The sequence below is a fragment of the Notolepis coatsorum genome (genome assembly GCF_963971535.1).
Source record: "Notolepis coatsorum genome assembly, chromosome: 19".
NCBI classification, from domain to species: Eukaryota; Metazoa; Chordata; class Actinopteri; order Aulopiformes; family Paralepididae; genus Notolepis; species Notolepis coatsorum.
In genome coordinates this window covers 92,879,950-92,896,207 of record NC_140183.1, presented here as the reverse complement: position 1 = coordinate 92,896,207, position 16,258 = coordinate 92,879,950, and the positions used below count along the sequence as shown (strand labels likewise).

General features: G+C 42.7%; 1 pseudogene across 1 annotated transcript in view; it reads left to right on the top strand.

Annotated features, from left to right (window-relative positions):
- The window catches only part of LOC311246636, a 54,013-nt pseudogene that overhangs the window by 22,629 nt on the left and 15,126 nt on the right, over positions 1–16,258 (top strand). Inside the window, exon 4 of the transcript in view lies at positions 8,872–9,638. The product of the transcript in view is annotated as an uncharacterized misc_RNA (transcript). The remainder of the gene's footprint in view (positions 1–8,871; positions 9,639–16,258) is intronic.

The window sequence follows — 16,258 nt, the reverse complement described above, 5'->3', positions numbered from 1 at the left end:
GGCACAGGACAAGAAGGCCCTACAGAGTGTGGTGCGCTCAGCCGAGCGTACCACGGGTATTGCGCTACCTCCCCTGCAGGCTCTATACAACAAGAGGTGCAAATCCAGAGCCTGCAGGATAATGAAAGACCCCCACCACCCCAATAACAGCCTGTTCCAGCTGCTGAGGTCAGGCAGACGCCTGCGAACTCCAGCTACTAGGACGGAGAGGCTTAGGCTAAGCTTCTTCCCCCAGGCCATCAGAGCCTTGAACAATGAACATTGAGAGACACAGAAACTGAACTATCCACACACAAGCACATACACGACACGCACGCTGAGCACGCTCACACACTAGCAGCCACTTTAACACTCATGCCGCACACACGCACACTTATGGCCAGAGGAAAGGCCACTTAAAGTAGTATAGCATCAGGAACAGTGTATTGCACTACTAAAGCTACCTAGCATGTCCTATATGCTCTGTAAATACTAATGTACAGATACCGAGATGGCACACCATGTACCTGTTTATTGCACTGTTTTATTGGATTCTATTAATATGTTGTACCACTGTATTTTATTGGATTCTATTATATGTTGTACCACTGTATTGCACATCGTCGCGGGCAAGACCAGCCGCATTTCATTGTATACCTGTATGCCGTGACAATTAAAACTCTTGACTTGACTTGACTTGACTGCAAAAAAAGATACAACCCTCCCAGGACAGATACCGATGGTAAAACATTTCAGATGCTTGGGAGTGGAAATATTCCCTACCATAAGACAAACGGTGAAGCACAACTACACAAAAATCCAAAACAAAATCAAAGACGACCTTGATAGATGGGCAAAACTTAAAAACACAGTACAAGCACGGATATCAATAGTTAAGATGGATGTACTACCTAAAATCAACTTCTTCAGTTCAATGCTACCGTTACCCCCTCCAGAGGGTTACTGGAAAAGATTACACTCCTCCACATACAAATTTATTTGGAATAACAAACCACCACGTATAAAAAGATCCACCGCACAGAGAAATAAAGCAGATGGTGGCATGGCATTTCCAGATTTTTTCCTATATTTTAAGGCGTACACATTAAGTCCATTGACAACATGGTTTGACTCCCAAGCATTAGCATCCTGGAGAAAAATAGAAGAAAACATAGTAGCCCCACATAGACTGAAGGACATAGCATACACTAAACTACCAATCAAGCACTGTGAACGAAAATTTGGCCCCATAATTACTCATGCGATCCGGATATGGCGTGAATCACAAAAAAAAAATCCTAACCCACAAAAATGGCACAATCATACTCCCTTATTCAATAACAATGCACTCTTAATTGGAAAACAACCTATAAGATTCCCTATATGGGAAGAGCAAGGCATACACTCATTAGGGGATGTTTTTAACAAACAGGGTTTTTGTAGTGATAAAGAAATACGCAAAAAATTTAATCTCACCAAGTCCACATGGCTTTTTCACAAACAGTTAGAGCTATGTTTGAAGTCTCACGGTGTTCCATTAGACAGACCAATTGAACACCACAGATACCACAAATTCTTCTACGCAAGAGAGACATCGAGAGGTTTTGTTTCAGAATTTTATCATCAATTACTAACGTCCTCGTATGAAACCCTCCAACTTGACTCTGTCTGGAGGAGGGATATACCAGACCTGGAAAATGACTTTGATTGGCAAGGAGCCTGGGCAAATGTCCGACTTACATCAAGGAACCCGGATCATCAACAAATCAATCTTAACTATATTCACAGGACATACTTGACTCCTATAAGACTGTGCCGAATGGGGCTTAAACAAGATTCCAAATGCACCCAATGTGCAAATGGAGATGAAGGGACATTTATGCACATGTATTGGGACTGCTCACCAGTTAAGGCATTCTGGAAAGATGTGACCCAACAAATATCAAAACTCGTATCTTGGAATAAAAAAAACCTGAGCTGACTTCACTGTGTTCTTGCTGAGTAATGTAAGTTAGTACTCAATCCATTGTATATTTTGATAATTGTTTGTTCTTAATCAATCAGGCTCTCTTCAACCCCATTGGGTTTGACTTGAGCAGCCTGTGGTAATTAGTCCAATCAGTCAGAGGCAAAGCTTGTTAAATACATTTGCCTGTGCACACATTTCTCTAAAACCTGAGCTGACTTCACTGTGTTCTTGCTGAGTAATGTAAGTTAGTACTCAATCCATTGTATATTTTGATAATTGTTTGTTCTTAATCAATCAGGCTCTCTTCAACCCCATTGGGTTTGACTTGAGCAGCCTGTGGTAATTAGTCCAATCAGTCAGAGGCAAAGCTTGTTAAATACATTTGCCTGTGCACACATTTCTCTAAAACCTGAGCTGACTTCACTGTGTTCTTGCTGAGTAATGTAAGTTAGTACTCAATCCATTGTATATTTTGATAATTGTTTGTTCTTAATCAATCAGGCTCTCTTCAACCCCATTGGGTTTGACTTGAGCAGCCTGTGGTAATTAGTCCAATCAGTCAGAGGCAAAGCTTGTTAAATACATTTGCCTGTGCACACATTTCTCTAAAACCTGAGCTGACTTCACTGTGTTCTTGCTGAGTAATGTAAGTTAGTACTCAATCCATTGTATATTTTGATAATTGTTTGTTCTTAATCAATCAGGCTCTCTTCAACCCCATTGGGTTTGACTTGAGCAGCCTGTGGTAATTAGTCCAATCAGTCAGAGGCAAAGCTTGTTAAATACATTTGCCTGTGCACACATTTCTCTAAAACCTGAGCTGACTTCACTGTGTTCTTGCTGAGTAATGTAAGTTAGTACTCAATCCATTGTATATTTTGATAATTGTTTGTTCTTAATCAATCAGGCTCTCTTCAACCCCATTGGGTTTGACTTGAGCAGCCTGTGGTAATTAGTCCAATCAGTCAGAGACTAGCCCCCTACAGGTGTGGGACAATATTCAATAGGGATTTAAGTGTAGTCTATCGAAGCGCCAGCAGAGCGCCGGCGACCGACTAAGACAGACAAAGACTTGGAGTTTTCCTGCTGGAGTTATCCGAGGAGGCAACCGAGTGCACTAGAGTATCTACTGCCCCTCACCTGCCCTCTAGCAGGCCACTCCTTTGTACCTGCATTTTCTGGTCTTGCCTTGTTAGCTTGTCAACTTACTCGACCCACTGGTTTTAGCTCATTAGCTAAACCTTCAATCGGCTTCATACACATAGCCTTTAGCAGTTGATCCATAGTACTTCGTATCTTTATTTGTTCCTGCTCTACCTGGTGTAAGCATGGCTATGTGTTCTGTCTGTCCTGTCTGTCCCTCTCTCCTAGAAAGGTTAACTCTGTTAGAGAGTCGTGTCCTTGAACTTGAGTCAGGAAAACAGTCAGCTTTAGACGTCTTGGACACTACAGGCTTTTCTGAGGAGCCTCTAGCGAGGTCTTCTCGTCTGGAGAGTCCCAGACATAGTGCTCAGGACAAGGCCTTTGCGCCCACTACGAAGCGGCAGTGTAACCGCTCGGCCTCGGCCTCAACAGCACCTGCTCCGCAACATGATTTTACACGTGTTGCGGGTTCCGGTCCCAGTACGCAGCCGGTTCCACTGCAACCCCGTCGTTCCGTCCTTGTGATTGGCGACTCCATCACCCGGCATATTTTGCTAGACAAGCCAGCCGAGATCAAATGTTATGGGGGAGCCAGAGCTACCGACATTGAAGCCAACCTGAGATTTCTGGCGAATAGCATAGTCAAGGCAAAAGGTAACCCACGTATCACACCCACTGAAGATAAATTCGACCATATTGTTATACACGTCGGAAATAATGACTGTAGGATGAAAGTCTCTCAAAGATCAACATAGTTAGGCTTTCTGACCTCGCCAGAAAGATGAGTCGGCATCGAGTAATCTTCTCTGGCCCCCTGCCTGTAAACCGGCATGATGATGAGTTCGTGAGTAGGACAGCTTCTCTACACCGATGGCTGGAAAAATACTGTAAAGAACAGGGCTTAGGGTTCGTGGATAATTGGTCCTCTTTCTGGGGGCACCCTGGCTTGCTGAGAAAGGACGGCGTGCATCCTAACATGCAAGGCGCCTCTCTCTTATCTCGCAATATAGACAAGATTATAGCTTCGGGCTGACAGCCACCCCACAAGCATGCCAGGGTGCAGGCTCTTAGCGAGCCTGCTAGTCATGCTAAACTGATGGACCCTGCCAATCCTTATACCTTTCTTGCTCGGTCCCTCCTCCACCAGGCTCCCCACTCCTCTCTTTCTATCTCTACCCCTAAACCTGTATACCCAATCAAAACTAGAATATCCCGTTACGCTCCGCTTTACCCAGCTCGTCCTTGTGCGATAAACCATGCCAACTTAATTGCGATTAAACCTACCCGCATGGCTGAAAACCGCGCTGCTAAGTATACAGAGAGTGTGAAGGTTGGCCTTATCAACATCCGCTCTCTGCCAACCAAAGCTCTTTTGGTAAATGAACTGATAACAGACCATAGTCTCGACCTATTTGGCCTCACTGAGACATGGCTTAAACCTAATGATTTTCTGCCCTTAAACGAGGCCTCACCCCCTAATTTTAGTAGCTCCCACATCGCACGCACCTCCAAGAAAGGAGGCGGAGTTGCTCTAATTTATGACTCTAAGCACAACTTTACATCCGACGCAAACTGTAAGTTTTCCTCGTTTGAGGTGCTCCTGTTGCATCCCTCTCCACCCAACAGAAAGTGTGGCGGTCTGATTCCTACCTCCACTGCATCCTTTGTAATGGCTGTCCTATACCGCCCCCCAGGCCCTTACACCCTCTTCCTAGATGAATTTTCAACTTTCATCTCTGAGCTTGTTATGCGCTCAGATAACATTTTAATTGTTGGTGATTTTAACATTCATTCCAATAAAACTCTAGATCCCCTAAATAAGGCTTTTACCGACATCATTGACTCTGTCGGTCTCATTCAAATCGTTGACCAACCCACTCACAGTGGTGGGAACACCCTTGACCTAGTCCTAGCCCGCGGTCTCACTGTGTCAAATTTGACCGTCTCCCCCTATGTTCCTGCTCTCTCAGACCACTACCTCATCAAATTTCAAATTGATCTGACGGTTTCTCGCCCAGACAGTGTAGAATCCTACATGAGCCGTCGTATTAACGCCTCAACTGTCCCAATTCTAGTTAACTGCCTACCAGACACCCTCTCTCCCTTCCTCTCTTACTCTGGCCCCCTTGATCTCTTTACAGACAAACTTAATGCCGCCCTTCGTAGCACGCTCGACATTGTCGCTCCCCTTAAACCTAAAATTAAACGTGCTCCGCAAAAACTAACTCCCTGGTTTACGGAGGAAACGCGCTCCTTTAAAAAGGCTTGTCGCAAACTTGAACATAAATGGCGTTCGACCAAACTCGAAGTATTCCGCCTCGCCTGGAATGATAGTTTACGTAACTACAAAAAGGCACTCTCACTTGCCAAAACCTCTTATTTTTCCAGGCTCATAAATGAAAACAAAAACAACTCAAAGTTTCTGTTTGACACAGTTGCAAAACTTACGCAGAAACAACCAAGTGCCCTAAACCATGCGTTCTCGGCTAACGAATTCATGACATTTTTTACCAAGAAAATTGACCTCATTAGAGATGAAATTGTTGCTTTACTCAACAATCAGAGTCCCTCCCAACCTTTGACGGGCATTCCCCCTGACTTTGATTCCAGTCATACGCTATGCTGCCTTGAAAACGTCTCACTTAGTGCCCTCTCTAAACTGGTTGGCGCGGCTAAACCTTCAACCTGTCTGTTTGACCCTCTCCCAGCAACTCTCATCAAAAAACTCTTCCCAACTCTAGGCCCTGCCCTACTCAATATCTTCAACACCTCTTTGTCTACTGGCGTGGTGCCCCTGGCCTTTAAATCAGCCGTCATTAAACCACTACTTAAAAAACCGAACCTCGACCCTCTAATCTTGAAAAATTACAGACCTATCTCCAATCTCCCATTCCTATCCAAAGTGTTAGAACGGATCGTCGCAACGCAACTTACTGACCATTTATCAAACAATAATCTTAATTAATCATTTCAATCTGGCTTTAGAGCCTTACACTCCACCGAAACGGCGGTTACCAAAGTCACAAATGACTTACTGCTCTCTCTTGACTCAAACCTCACCTCTGTGCTCTTATTGCTTGATCTCAGTGCAGCCTTTGACACTATCGATCACTCGATTCTTCTTGGTCGGCTTGAGAACCATGTTGGCATTCGGGGTCTCGCACTAGCTTGGTTTAAATCCTATTTAACTGATAGAACACACTGCGCGGTCTATAATGATTTAACATCTGAGACCCTCCCAGTGCAATGTGGTGTCCCACAAGGCTCTGTCCTGGGCCCTTTGCTATTTTCGATTTACATGCTACCCCTCGGCGATATCATACGCAAATTTGGCATAAACTTTCATTTTTACGCTGATGACACCCAATTATATATACCTATTAAGCCAAATGATTCCTCCCAACTACAAAACCTTGAGGCCTGCTTGCTTGCCGTCAAAAAATGGATGTCGCAAAACTTTCTACTCCTTAATGCAGATAAAACTGAGATGTTAATTGTTGGCCCCCCAAACCACAGAGGCCTGTTTCAGGACATCTCCCTCAACTTTGATACCTGTCATGTATCCCAGAGCTCCACCATAAAAAACCTCTGAGTCATTTTTGATTCCTCCCTCTCATTTAATGCACATATAAAAAATGTCACCAAAATTGCATTCTTCCATCTTCGTAATATCGCAAAAATACGCCCCATTTTAACTCTGGCTGATGCTGAAACCCTGATTCATGCTTTTGTCTCATCACGTCTGGACTACTGTAATGCACTTTTTTCAGGCCTACCTAATTCAAGCACCAAAAATCTTCAACTCGTGCAAAATGCGGCTGCACGGATACTAACTAGAACTAGAAAATTTGATCACATCACACCAGTTTTGTCCGCCCTACATTGGCTTCCTATCCAAGCCCGCTCTGACTTTAAAGTGCTACTCCTCACCTACAAAATTTTAAATGGGCTTGCACCGCTCTATCTATCCGATCTCATCTCCCGATACTCGCCCGCTCGTGCTCTGCGCTCACAAAATGCGGGGCTTCTATCGACCCCTAGGGTTAAAAAGAAATCCGCCGGCCACAGAGCCTTTGTCTACCGCGCTCCCTACCTGTGGAACAAATTACCTGCCGTCATCAGGGGCGCCTGCTCTGTCGAAGCTTTTAAATCCCTGCTTAAGACTCATCTTTTCTCTCTCTCCTTCAACCTACCTTGATCTCACCTGGTCGGGGACTGACCTTTAGATTAATCTGTGTAGTTTAGTTATGGTACAGGGTACTACATGGTACCACTGGGTAGTTTACTATAGGGTAGTTTAGTTAGGGTACAGGGTACTACATGGTACCACAGAGTACTACATGGTACTGCATGGCATTACAGGGTACTACATGGCTTACATAGCTCTACATGGCACTACATGGAACTACATGGCACTACGGGGTACTACATGGTACCACAAGGCAACACAGGGTACTACATGGCACTACAGGGTACTACAGGATACTACGGGGTACTACATGGCACTATGGGGTACTATAGGGTACTACATGGCACTACGGGGTACTACATGGCACTACAGGGTACTACATGTCTGCTCCTTTGCAGCACCACAAACATGGGAACTCTCTAACTCTTCCCCCCCCCCCCCCCCCTCCCCCCCCCCCCCCCCCTCCCCCTTCTCTCTGAGTACCCGTCTCCTGGCGCTGACCAAGGTGATGGATGCCTCGGGGTCTTGGCCAAGCTTGTAGTGACTGCTCTACATGCACCTCCGAGGCCTTGGATCAGTTATTCTCCGCCGTCTGTCCGTGGTCCTGTCAACTGATTAACAGACTGTTAACAGATTAACAGTCAACGCGGTTTCATTGCTGGGTTAAGTACTTCTATTCTATTCACATAATACGCTTACTTCATATATCTACTCCATTCACATATATGCCTACCACTTGTATCTATTGCTATGTCCGCCTACTACAATCTCATGAGCTGTCTAACGCCTGTCCCGTCTCCCTGTCTTCCTATGACTTGCTGTCCTGGAGTGTTGTCCGGAGTGTTGGACGTCCCGTGACGAAGGCCGGGAGATTGCGACCCCCTCTGCGTGCCCCCCTGTCTCCGGAGGTCTCGTAGTGGTGACCGGAGTGCCGGATGTCCCGCGATGATGTCGGGGAGTTCGCGACCCTCTCTGCGCCACCCCCTATCTCCCTGTCTCCGGCTGTCCCTGAGCAACGACCGGAGTGTTGAATGTCCCGTGACTAAGACGGGGAGGACGTGACCCTCTCTGCGCCGCCCCTGTGCCTCAAATAGATCCGCTATCAACTCTATCTTTAATCTTTCAAAATGTTCAGTTGCTATCGCTATTAGCTCTATCTTTAATTTTTCAAAATGTACAGTTGCTATTGCATGCACTCATCTGTGTTTCACCACACACATGAGTGCATGCTTACCAACTGTCCGTCTGCAACACTACTATCACCAACATCTAAGAAGGGAGATCCCCCCTTGAACGGCCCTTCTAAGGTTTCTCTCCTCCACACTGCCTGTGGAGCTTTTTTCCCTATTGTTAGGTTTTAGTGAGTTTTTCCTTACCTTCGCGTGGGGTATGTCTGGGAGTGCTTGCATTCTTTCATTTATTTGCATTCATCTAAAAAATGTTTGGACCCTATGGTGTTCTTGTTCTGTTCTTGACTTATTGTTATGTTGTCTTCTTGACCTGTTTAAAGAAGACCTGTACGGCCCATGGGGACATTAACGTGTGTTGTCGGGCCCTATAAATAAATTTGATTTGATTTGATTTGATTTAACTGGACACTGAATAACACAAGAGTTCAGTCAGTACTTCTCTACAGTCTGCCGTGTGGAGACGATCAAACATTGTCCTTCCACAACTTTTACACCAAAGTTTGCTACATAGACCTCGGAAAGTACCTCTTTTTCACCACAGCAATTATGATTTTTCTGTTCACCATCTTTCCTTTACTTTATGTCAAGCTCTACTGGAAAATTAAGTACAGCTATTACGTGTTTCGCTCCTAGTTTGGCGAACAGTGGCGCAGACTGAGGGAGGAGGAAGAAATGTGCAAATATGATGCATTTGTTTCCTATAACTTTGCTGATGAGAGCTGGGTACTGGAACAGCTGCTCCCCAACCTGGAGGGTAATGGATCTTCTTTCAGACTTTGCCTGCATCATCGGGACTTCGAGCTGGGCCGCGATATAGTGGGCAACATTGTCTCTGCTGTATATGGCAGCCGCAAGACCATCTGTGTGGTGAGCAGGAACTTCCTGCGTAGTGAGTGGTGCTCTCTGGAGATTCAGTTGGCCAGCTACAGACTCTTCGATGAGCACCGGGATATCCTCCTGCTCGTGTTTCTGGAGCCCATATCCGAGAGGCAGTTGTCATCCTACCACCGCATGAGGAAGGTCATGCTAAATAAGACGTATCTACAGTGGCCTGGCTCAGACTGCAGTGACCCAGCCCAGGCCCACGAGCTGTTTTGGACAAAGCTGAGGAGGGCGCTGAGGAGTGAGAGCAGACTCCAGGGAGAAGAAGAGACTGGGAGAAATCAAGGTTATGATATTGCAGACGGGGAGGAGACAGAATATTCTGTGAATCAGACCTCAGATGAAAATTATTACTTGCTACCTTAAAATAGATATATAAGATTAAAAGAACCAGTACAGTGATGTTAATTCAGTCAGAAAAATCGTTTTGTGGAATATCAATGTCAGGAGTATAATTTTCAGATGGATTATTTGATTTGTTAAATTGTTTTAGAGCACCCTCTCTGAGCTAAACCAACTCTTGGTATGTTGAGGGGCCGTGGTTATTTGTTCATGTCAGGTTTATCATAATAAACATAAAACATAAAGTTTTGGCATTTGTGTTTGGTAGATTATTTCTCTGTTGTAACAATGCTTCTTGGCAATACATTTTATACCGTTGGAAAGCCTGTTTATTTACCTTTTAAACGGTGCCCCATTTGTAAGGAACATGCATTTGTGGGATGAGCAGCACAGCACAGTATGTGGGTTGCGCCCAAGAACAATGTGACAAATCTTATTCAAACAGCTTATTCTGCTGTTGCTATTGACTCGTTTGGTGGATTGGATGATTGAAGTCTATCAGTAACAAGGAAGAAACTAGACATATTGGCAATTTTACAATTTATGAATTTAACAGTCAGGAGCCTCAGTAGCGTGTGGAAGAACCATACACGGTTTTCAGGGAAGCAGATTGGATATCTAAAATGGTTTGAGTAAGTGTTTTGTATACAAAAAATATGAAATGCAGTGAGATTGAGAAACACGATTTTCATTTATTAAAATATATGTATACTACAAAGCTCTAATTATTTATTTTATATAATACACAGCTTGATTCTTTCTTATTTCAAAGCCATAAACAATTAGCAGTAGCCATACAATACCACCAGTTAAACTGAGAAAGAGAGAATGAGGGGAGAATTGTCTATAGTTTTAAATTCCGACTCTGTATTGAAGGTATCTTTCTTCTTATCATTTTCAATTCTATATTGAGACTGTTACACTCCTAATTCTCTGTATGTTTTTCATTACAATGAAACAAGGGGTCATAGTAGGGGCCATAAATGAGGTATGGCAGCAGGAAAAGATTCTTTGGTGTTAATCAATTAACTGAAATATGAATTAAGTGCAAAACGGCAATCTCAATCTGTCTTGTGCTTAATTTTATTCTATACTGAGCATTTGCTTGATATGACATTCCACTGTATGGATTACAAAGCAAAATTGCATAAATGTGCAAAAGTCTTTCCTACATAAAAAGAATCCAGACACACACACAACTGGATGGCTTTTACAGTAGCATACCCAGATAGCAAAAAATGAGTGAATCAACGTTGAAATAGGGTTCAGCAGAAATATTGAATCTATGTTGAAGCCTGACATCTAAATTATATAGATCGTTGTCTATGACCCTAACGTTGAATCAACGTTAGGTGTCAACCATAGCTGATACTATATCAATGTTGATTCAACCATCATCTAAATGGTAATATACATGCACATTTTAGTTGATTTTATATTGAATCAATGTTAGACATCAATGTTTATTCAACCATAATCTAAATGGTAATCTACATGCACATTTTAGTTGATTTTATATTGAATCAATGTTAGACATCAATGTTTATTCAACCATAATCTAAATGGTACTCTACTTGTACATTTGTAACTTGTACATCTACTTGTAACTTGTAAAGTTAAGGAATCAATACTGATTAATGTACATTTTACATTAAAATATTGCTGCTGATATGTATACATCATAACATTACATATTTTTTTCCTGCTGTTAACACACTATTGTTAAATAAATAATAATACAATTCTTATATGACCATATTTCCAAAAATGAGTGAACAAAAATGACAACATGGCTTTAATATGAAAATCTATTTTTTTCTAGGGTATCAGAACTTAGTGACTAAAACTTTTTACAAAAAACAAATAACAGACCTTATAACAGGCTTTCATTAACAATATAGCCACTGCCAGAATAGTGACACACATATTGTGTGTGGTGAGCACACGCATTCATGCACAACGAAGACAAGATTGCAATCATTTTAACTATAAACTTATGAGCTCAAAGTATGAGCTCACTACTGACTGAAATGTCCAACAAAAAGCATCAATTGTCAAATAACTAGACACATTAACATTAACTAGACTAGATGTTTGAGGAAATTAGAAAGGGAACAACAACTTAACCCTTGTGTCTGATCAGATTCGTATTTGTTTGATAACTTTGCAGTGATGAGCCAACATAATATGTGGCATAATCTTTTAATTATCTTGTATTTTTTTTTTACTCTTCATAAATTGTTTATTCCACTTCAGCCCGATCATAACCACCACATATTCTTTTTTTTGTCATATTTAACAACTCTTTTCAGAAAAGTGGGAGTATTTCATTACAAAAATAATATAAAAAATGGTTATGATCAGGGCTGAAGTTGAATACAATATTTATGGAAAAGAAAGTGGGAAATTATTTCAACATAATCTTTTTATGGAGTTTTTCAATTTAGTCCCCTAATAAGAGTATAATATTTTAGTTTTCAGACACAAGGGTTAAATATAAACAATGGCATAGGATTTGAATTTAAACACAGTGGAGCTTAGATGATCTACAGTTGTCCACGACTTATCCTCCAAGGCATCTGCTATATAATAATCTTCAGATTTACTTAAGTGTTATTAGTAGGTTACAGCAGTAAGCATTAGTTTGCTCAGTCAATTATGGCCAATTCGTTTTATATTGTTTAATACAGTTAAATAAATAGATAAATGAAAAGCATTTTTTTTTATTACCCCCCCCCCCCCCCCCCCACTGTACCGAAAATAATACCGAACCGTGTCTTCAAAACCGAGGTACGTACCGAACCGTGGATTTTGTGTACCGTTACACCCCTAATGTTTCTATAACTCTCTCCCATATAACTCTCTCCCATACCCTTAACACCAACCGCTGAAGTGCCCTTGAGCAAGGCACTAAACCCCCAACTGCTCCAGTGGAGTTGCTCAGTGGCCAACAGTGTCAGACTGTGGTTGTACTGGGGCCTAACAAAATTAATAGTTGGTTTCAGGTTGGTTGTCAGTTTGGCCATGGGTAGGTAGGGAATTTATTTAATTTTATTTTTTTATTTTATTCTTTCCCACGGCGACTATGGATAGGGAATTTCTTTATTTAATTAAAATGTTCACAACAACATGGATGCATGTACTCTGCCAGCATGTTTAATATCCATAATACTAAATGTTTGACTAAGATTTCTATGAACGTTTTTTTTTTTGTTTTTTAAAAAAAATTCTAAAAACTCATAAAATATATTGGGTCGCACCTAAATCGGCAGGGTCGGTCGGCAACCTGAAACCAACTATTAATTTTGTTAGGCCTGGGCAGCTCCCAGGTGTGAATGGAACTCTGTGAATGTGAAGCAGGGCATAGCTGAAAAAGAGCATCTGTGCTCAGCGAACCTACCCTGGGTAAATAAAGGTTAAAATTTAAAATTTAAAAAATAAACACTGCAAGAACAGGCTGAAGCATAAGTCATTCAAGTAGATGCCGTCCATGGAAGAACAGTGTCCAGGGTAATTCCTTGTACTGTATGAACCAGGGAAACAGTGTGCTGGGGTACCCCAAGTTTGACTCTGGTTCGCTTGACAATTAAGTTTGGGTCACTTCGGTTCCAAGAACAGGCTGAAGCAGCATATTCAAGTAGATGCCGTCCATGGAAGAACAGTGTCCATCAGGGTAATTCCTTGTACTGTATGAACCAGGGAAACAGTGTGTGCTGTGCTGTGCTGGGGTAGCTGTGCTGTGCTGGGGTACCCTAAGTTTGACTCTGGTTCGCTTGACAATTAAGTTTGGGTCACTTCGGTTCCAAGAACAGGCTGAAGCAGCATAAGTCATTCAAGTAGATGCCAGGGTAATTCCTTGTACTGTATGAACCAGGGAAACAGTGTGTGGTGTGCTGTGCTGTGCTGGGGTACCCTAAGTTTGACTCTGGTTCGCTTGACTTAAGTTTGGGTCACTTCGGTTCCTTGAGATGCCTCCCTCCCGGTCTGGCGCATAACGAAGCCACTTCTTGACAGTTTCGCTGTAGTCCTGGTCGGTCAGCTTGGGGTCAAACTGTCGAGCAGCAGCTGATAGACACAAAAATAAAAAAGGGAGGAAGAGAGGTGGGTGAGATGATGTACGATGATAAGAGCACCCGGCTCTCACTTAACACGAGTGCGATTTTTTTTAATCACTCAATTACTCACTCTGTAGGTCTACAGTAACAAGCTACAGTCAGCATCCAGTTAGACTGGACAGGAAAGAGAATTAAGCAATCGCCTAGCCTGACACCATCTAGGCAATACAATGTGTATCCATGCACCTCTAAAGCTCACCATTTCCATTTCCATTTGCAACAGCATAATTATATTCTGAATCACCAGCATCACCAGCATCACCACCGCACTACCTAAACTTAACCTATGAAGTAGTTTGCAGGGGAGGAAGCTCACCAAACATGCAGGCTTGTAGTGTGGTGTGCTTGAATGGCTTCTTGCTTTCTGAACAACGCTTGTCTTTCTTTCCAGCCCAGTTGAACCCACTGGCCAGGGCGTTGGTCATAGCAGTTTTCAACATCAGTCTGATCAGGTTCTCTGAATTGGTGCCTCCTACCAAAGCCAGGCGAGAAATCTAAATCAGAGAGAAGAAAATGAAGGCCCTGCGTTAGAAACAGCATAACGTTTATTTTATGAACACAGAGCAACCAACTTGTTTATACACACACTTTATGCATGCACTGATATTCCAGCCCATGCCAGTCATTAGGTTTAACCACATTAACCCTCCTGTCCATATGTAAACGGTATATTTGAACAATTTCAAAACGTTTCATAAATAGCAGATATACAAGCTCTAACACGTTTTGAACTAGAAAGTGCTAAACACATTTTTCCCCTGAACAAGACCACACTGAAACGATCTACATTTGATAAATGAATGCAGTTCAATAAATTACCATCTTTTGACGGACTGATTGCTCCATCAGTAATGATTCTGCCTCATTGAAGTCTTGTTCACTGGCGATTGGCAGCTGGAAGGGGAGCATAGTGGTTGTGGTGGCCACCCCGTGTCCCCTGGTCCCACCAGATATGTTGCCCTCAGCCAACTCGGTCTTGATGAACTGCACATCTCTGGATAGATCCTTCACCACGACAAGTAATTCAGCAAGCATTGAATTCATCTTCTGGATGGTAAGGTCTTCAGAAGAAGAGTTAAAATCATTAAGTGAGAAATAAAGATAAGCAGCAAATCACACGAGGAATTACACCATGTCCAATAGACTTGCCTTTCATAAGCTGCCCGTCATCGCCGGCCATCTGTCTACGTTGTGAAACACCAGATTGCCCTGAGCTGTGTCCTGACATCGCTGTAGAAACAAAATCATAGTTATATATTTCACTAGTTTGACTGCATTGGATCAAACTGGTGGTAGTTCCCTCTAAAATGGCATACCATTTTGTGCATGTTGTGAGAGACCAGGGGGACTGTAGTATTGCCCCGAGCTGCATCCCGACATCCCTGTAGAAACAAATCATTATATTTAAAAATACAAAATCTGACTTGTCAGTCAAATTAACATACATGTCACAATCACTAACACCGGTTCCTGACAGGCAGCAAGCGAGCGAACTGGAGACGAAATCGCACACGACACTGTCCTGATATGACGCAGCGCGTGTCCGAGTGTGTGTTACCTGGATTCTCGACCAATAAAAAGTGTTTAGGGGCGGGACTCGGCCGCGTAATCGCTCAACTAGAGACACAGCGAGCGAATATTTGAGGGGTGAACGACATCGCTGCTCAGTTCACTGTCGCTCGCGGCAGGTCAGGATAGTCTGATTGAAACGAATACATTTTAATCACTTTTTCTCGCTCGCTCGCGTCGCTCTATGTCAGGAAGGGGTGTAAGGAGTTGTATCCCCGTCTCTCAAAACACTGTTACTGAAAGAGTACAGTATCATACCACTACTTGCACTTTGTCGATCTTGCAGCTGCTGGACATGTGAGGCCTGCTGCTGCTGGTGATACTGAACAATATCAAATCCTGGCATCTCGGCTGAAACACAGTAGGAAATACACAAAGTTATTAGCAAATGACGCTATTGTAATCCCCCATGTGAGAAAATGTTTGATTTCCATTCAGCTGATTTCACGTGCACTGCCAAATACTACTTTAATAAAAATATCAAAGACAATGCGAGACAATACAGATATTTTAAACATGCCAGAATATTATGTTATGAGATTGCTTGATAACTCACCATTATGTTGAGTTAGCGATTGCCGGTAGTTGCTAGTAACCAGATCTACAAAGGGGAAATGTAAAATAAGTTGCGACTCAAACATGGTGGAAATTGTGCTCAATATAAAAGCATTATGTACAACTACACATTTGTATTGTGACATTGCTTGCAAGTTGTGAAGGCTTTGAATTTGTGTAGTGGGCTGGCATGCACATTGTAAACATGTATTCTGTTGCATGCATGATGCCAGCGACCTGCCAGCCATCTCCTCACAAGAACACAGATATGGGTTCACTTACTGTTATTTGGATCAGGAGTCTGCAACGAATCTAAATAGCTGTA